The following is a 6,436-nucleotide window of genomic DNA, read 5'->3' as shown; positions in this document are numbered from 1 at the left end:
AGTGCAAATGGAGCAAGAAAACAACTGTAGGTATGATGTAACGGAGCAAAGAAACAGTGCTTTGCAAATGAGCAAGGAAGCAATGCAAGGATTGTGCAACGGAGCATGAGGGAAGCAAACCGGGGAAGTGTGAAATGCACTGGGGAAGTGATGTGTAAAGGATGCAGTGCAGGAGGGCAGCAAACTGGCAATTGTGCTGTTCTGCCGGGACGTAGTCCTGGGAACAGTGGGCTGCTCGGCTATTCAAGGCGGGTCCACATTCAACAAGATCTTGTCTGATCTGATTGCTGTCTCAACAATTCCAATAGCAATTCTGTTTTAATCATTGATTGAGCCTATGCAGAATTTCAAATACCGAAGTTGCATTGTCCCGTTCTAAACAGTTCGTTTGAAGTAAATATTCATTAGTTATTAAAGAATCATCATAGTTCTTGAATTTAAAATCATCTATTTGGGGAAAAATAAAATGCAGCAATAAAATAATTTAAATTAACAAAGCTGATTAAAGCCTTGTAACTGTAGACCTGAGCCTAACATCGATGGTAGGGAAGATACTGGAAAAAATTCTGAGGAAGAGGATTAATGATCACTTGGAAAGGCAGGGACTAATCAGTCACAGCCAGCTTGGTTTTGTTAAGGGCAGATCCTGTCTAACCAATTTAATTCTTTGAAGAGGTAACAAAGTGTATCAAAGAGAGTAGGGTTGTTAATATGATTTACATGGACTTTAGTAAAGCCTTTGACAAGGTCCCACGTGGGAAACTGGTTCAAAAGGTAAGGGCCCATGGGATCTAGGGCGTTGGTAAACTGGATGCAAAATTGGCTTGGAAATAGGAAACCTAGGGTGATGGTAGAGGGTTGTTTTTATGATTGGATGCCTGTGACTAGTAGTGTTCCACAAGGATCAGTGCTGGGACCCTTGCTATTTGTAATTTAAATGAATGACTTGGATGTGGGAGCCATGATCAGTAAGTTTGTGGATGACACAAAGATCAGCAGAGTTTGGTAGTGTGGAATATAATCTTAGGCTACAGAGATATCAATCTTTTAGTGAAATGGTCTGAAAATGATGGAGTTTAATCCAGACAGATGTGAGATTACGCATTTTGGGAGAACTAATGAGGCTATGACATACACCATGAATGGTAGGGTCTTGGGAGTATTGAATAGAGTGATCTTGTAGTACAAAAGTCCATAGATATTTGGGAACTATGTGCAGATAGACAACATAGTTAGGAAGGCATACGGAATACTGGCCTTCATTAGTCGGGGCATTGAGTACAGAAATAAGGAGGTAATGCTCCAACTTTGTAAAATCGTAGTCAGGCCTCAGCTGGAGTACTATGTGCATTTCTAGTCACCAAGGTATAGGAAAGATGTGGTAGCGCCAGAGAGTGTACGAAGGAGATTAACCACGATGTTGCCAGGGATGAAGCAGTTCAGTTATAAGGAGAGACTGGAGAAGCTGGGTCTCTTTTCCTGGGAGCAGAGGAGGTTAAGAGGAGACATGATGAGGTGTATAAACCGTGAAGGATATAGATGGGGTAGACTTCAGGAAACTTTTGCCCATATCAGAGGAAGATAAAACTAGAGGATGTAAGTTTAAGGTAAGGGGAAAGAGATCCTTCACCCAAAGAGTGATAAGTACTTGGAATGCAGTGCTAAATACTCTGGACAGAGTGGTTGAAGCTGGACAGTTGATAGCATTTAAGAAGTGCTTAGATGAGCACTTGAATCGCTTCGGCATAGAGGGCTGTGGACTAGATATGGGCAATGGGGTTAATATGGAATGGTATCCACTGGTTAGCCTGGACGAGTTGGGCCGATTGGCCTGTTTCCATGCTGCATGATTCTATGAAAATATCAACTCTATTCCCCTCCCCCCCCCCCTTGCTTATCAGGAATCTATCTGCCTCTGCCTTAAAATATTAATAGATTCTATTTACATTACCCTTTGAGGAAATGCGTTGCAAAGAATCACAACCTTAAGTGAAAGTATTTCACCTCTTTGTCTTAAATGGGCAACAACTTATTTTTAACCAATAAGCCTTGGTTCTAGATTTACCCTAGACCCTTTCTCTGGGAACAATGCTCACTTTACCTCTAAGTGTACACTCCAGGTGGGAAGCAATCCCGGGAGTGTGCAGTCCTGGAGAGAAGTAATCTGAGAATAGTGCTATCCTGGAGGGAAGTGTATCTATTGTTATTTAATTATTAGTATCATTCAGATATATTAAAAAAAATATTTTATTATTGTAACTCAGAGACAAGCAACTTACGGACTGTTTCACAGAGACCCGCTGTAAATAAACAAATATGCTCATGTAACCTCATTGGCCACTGCAATTGTATTCACTTACTAAGGCCGTAAATGTCTTTACATTTTTCTCCTCAAACAAAAATATCAATATTTAACCAAAATGATTACAAATTAACAATAGGTAGTGTAAAAGCACATACTCTTCAATTATGTTGGTGGCTGACGATTAACATCAATAGCTGGTGTTTGACTCATGTGACCAGCAGCTGTTTGAGTGTTTTCGAGATTGTCGACTATAGAACCACCGGGGTCCCGTTTCAGAACAATTCCCAATCGTAGGTGGTTCTTTCCAATAAGTGTACAAGTCTCTTCCTCTGTGAAATTTTGCATTCATGATAGGGTATCTGCAGTAACAAGTTGTGAAGTTGTGTCTTGAGCCCACCATGCTTTAGACTCTGGGCAGGCCCTTGAAGTCCCGTACTTGGTGAACTTAAATATGTCAAACAAGTATCATATTTTGAGATATAAGCTCTTTAAACTCTAGTGTTATTTTCGGCCAATGAAGATACTGACAATCTTCAACCACACAAATATTTAAATACAAGTTCCCTCCAGACCACGATACCACCACCAAATAGCAGGGCATTTTCTTCCCATTACTGACCTTGCTTCCTCCAGAGATTTTTCCTCCAGCGTATTGGTATTGGTATTGGTTTATTATTGTCACTTGTACCAAGGTACAGTGAAAAACTTGTCTTGCATACCGATCGTACAGGTCAATTCATTACACAGTGCAGTTACATTGAGTTAGTACAGAGTCCATTGATGTAGTACAGGTAAAAACAATAACATTACAGAGTAAAGTGTCACAGCTACAGAGAAAGTGCAGTGCAATAAGGTGCAAGGTCACAACAAGGTAGATCGTGAGGTCAAAGTCCATCTCGTTGTATAAGGGAACTGTTCAATAGTCTTATCACAGTGGGGTAGAAGCTGTCCTTAAGTCTGGTGGTACGTGCCCTCAGGCTCCTGTATCTTCTACCCGATGGAAGAGGAGAGAAGAGAGAATGACCCAGGTGGGTGGGGTCTTTAATTATGCTGGCTGCTACACCAAGACAACAAGGGGTAAAGGCAGAGTCCAAGGAGGGGAGACTGGTGTCCATGATGCGCTGGGCTGTGTCCACAACTCTGCAGTTTTTTGCTGTCCTGGGCAGAGCAGTTGCCGTACCAAGCTGTGATACATCCAGATAGGATGCTTTCTATGGTGCATCAGTAAAAGTTGGTGAGAGTCAAAGGGGACAAATCAAATTTCTTTAGCCTCCTGAGGAAGTAGAGGCGCTGGTGAGCTTTCTTGGCCGTGGCATCCATGTGATTTGACCAGGACAGGCTGTTGGTGATGTTCACTCCCAGGAACTTGAAGCTCTCAACCCTCTCGACCATTGATGTAGGCAGGTGCATGTAAACCGCCCCCTTTCCTGAAGTCAATGACCAGCTCTTTTGTTGACATTGAGGGAAAGGTTGCTGTCATGACACCATTCCTCTAAGCTCTCTATCTCCTTCCTGTACTCCGACTCATCACTGTTTGAGCTATGACTGCAACGGTGGTATCATCTGCAAACTTGTAGATGGAGTTAGAGCAGAATCTGGCCACACAGTCATGAGTGTGTAGGGAGTAGAGTAGAGGGCTGAGGACACAGCCCTGTGGGGCACCGGTGTTGAGAATAATTGTGCCGGAGGTATTGCTGCCTATCCTCACTGATTGAGGTCTGTTGGTTAGAAAGTCAAGGATCCAGTTACAGAGGGAGGTGTTGAGTCCTAGGTCTCGGAGTTTTGTTACAAGCTTGCTTGGGATTATTGTATTGAAGGCAGAGCTGTAGTCAATAAACAATAGTCTAACGTGGGTGTCTTTACTGTCCAGATGCTCCAGAGCTGAGTGTAGGGCCAGGGAGATGGCATCCGCTGTAGACCTGTTTCAGCAATAGGCGAATTGCAGTGGGTCAAGATTGTCTGGTAGGCTGAAGTTGATGCGTGCCATGACCAACCTCTCAAAGCACTTCATGATGGTGGATGTCAGAGCCATTGGTCGGTAGTCATTGAGGCATGTTACCTTGCTTTTCTTCAGTAGTGGGATGATAGTGGTCTTCTTAAAACAGGAGGGAACCTGAGATTGAAGCAGGGAGAGGTTAAATATGTCCACAAATACTTCTGCTAGCTGATCAGCACAAGATCTGAGCACACGGCCAGGGACACCATCTGGGCCAGGTGCTTTCCTCGTGTTCACTCTCCGGAAGACTGATCTTACGTCCTCAACTGTGATCACAGGTTCAGCTGCATTGGAGGCTGTCAGGGTGGGTGGTGACAATCCACTTCCCTTCTGTTCAAAATGCGCATAGAATGTGTTAAGTTCATCAGGAAGGGATGCGCTGTTGTTAACTATGCAGCCTGTCTTCGTCTTGTAGCCTGTTATGGCATGTAAGCCCAGCCATAACTGGCGGCTGGTCAGGGACTCTATTTTGAGTTGGTATTGCCTCTTGGCATCCCTGATAGCTCTTCGAAGGTCATACCTCGATTTCTTGTACAGATCAGGATCACCAGATTTGTGTGCAGCAGTCCTTGCCTTCAGTAGGGAGTGGATCTCCCGGTTCATCCATGGTTTTCTGTTTGGGAACACCCGTATTGTCTTCTTTGGTACACAGTCCTTCACACACTTGCTGATAAAGTCTGTGATGGTGGTGGCGTACTCATCAAGGCTGGCAGCTGAGTCTTTGAACATGGACCAGTCCACTGTCTCAAAGCAATCACATAGGAGCTCATCTGCTTCCTCAGACCAGCACTGCACAACTCTTTGTACCGGATCCTCCTGTTTCAGTTTCTTAAGAGTTCCCCCAAACTCACACCTCCATAAGTAGACCCATTGTTTCAAATGGCATATATCCCACAGAACACATATCTTCTTACTTTGATTTTATCTTCCCCACCACCCCTCCCCCCATCCAAATTCTTCCCACTTACGGCTGTGAAACCTCCAATGCTCTCCACCACTGTGACAGTTTTTGGTTTCCTGATTCTTACTGGCTGATTTTCACCATGGATACCCCATTAAACCTACATCCCACACCAGGATGGTCTGAAGGCCCCTTGTTTCTTTGAACAGAGGCCCAACCACTGCCCGTCCACTTCTATCCTTCTTCACGATGATGTTGGAGCATCATCGTGTTTTTCATCTAGATTCCACCATCTGCAGCCCTTTATTTCTCTATCCTTCTTCACCTGGCTGAATACATTCTAATATAGTACAACTCCTTCTTTAACCCCACTCATTTTCTCCAAACCAATGATGTAAACATGTCCCTGTGTGGGTCCAGGCAATGTCTGTCTCTGTAAGATACATGGAAAAGCTTTGTTTCAGTCCTCCTCAGGCTCCCTCCCTCAGCACTTGCTCTGGCATGTTAATGATTGCATTGGTGCTGCTTCTGCTCTCATACAGAACTCAAAATTTCTTCACATTGCTGCAATTTCTACTCTACTTTCAATTGCTCCGTCGGGGACATCTCCCTTTCTTGACTTCACAAATGGTAGCTCAGGGGGTGGCTTAATGACCAATATCCATTACAGACCACAGCTATCTTGACTACATCTCCTCCAGCCCTGCTTTCTGTAAGGGCCCCATTCCATTCTCCCACTTTCTCCGGCGACCTTCTGACACATTCCCTTTTCTAATGAGGGCAATTTCCACACCAGTACTTTCTGATATCTTCTTTTCCTTAACTATGACCAAGGGTCTGGGATGGACTCTTTTTTGGACAGGGTTTCAAACCAGGGGGCATGGTTATGTGGCTTGAGATCAGGCTTACAGTCCAGTGGCCAGGGTCTGAGTCCGGCAGGTAAGATTTCATGGAGACCCAAGATGCTAGAAACTGGAGCAACACACAAGATGCTGGTGGAACTCAGCAGATCCAGCAGCATCTGTGGGAGGAAATGGACAGTCGACGTTTTGGGGCGAGACCCTTCATCTGGACAGGAGTCAGGTTTCCCTCCTGTGGCAGGGGTTCAGTAAGATGGGGGTCTCTGTTCCATAGGCGTGGCTTGAATCCACAGAGCCAGGTTTCAGCCCAGTGGGCGTGGTTTGAGACAGGTGGGCGAGGATCCAATGGGCGGGGTTTGAGTCAGACGGGCGGG

The sequence above is a fragment of the Pristis pectinata genome, chromosome 7 (genome assembly GCF_009764475.1).
Source record: "Pristis pectinata isolate sPriPec2 chromosome 7, sPriPec2.1.pri, whole genome shotgun sequence".
NCBI classification, from domain to species: domain Eukaryota; kingdom Metazoa; phylum Chordata; class Chondrichthyes; order Rhinopristiformes; family Pristidae; genus Pristis; species Pristis pectinata.
The sequence above is the reverse complement of the archived record's forward strand: the minus strand, read 5'-3'. Positions refer to the sequence as shown.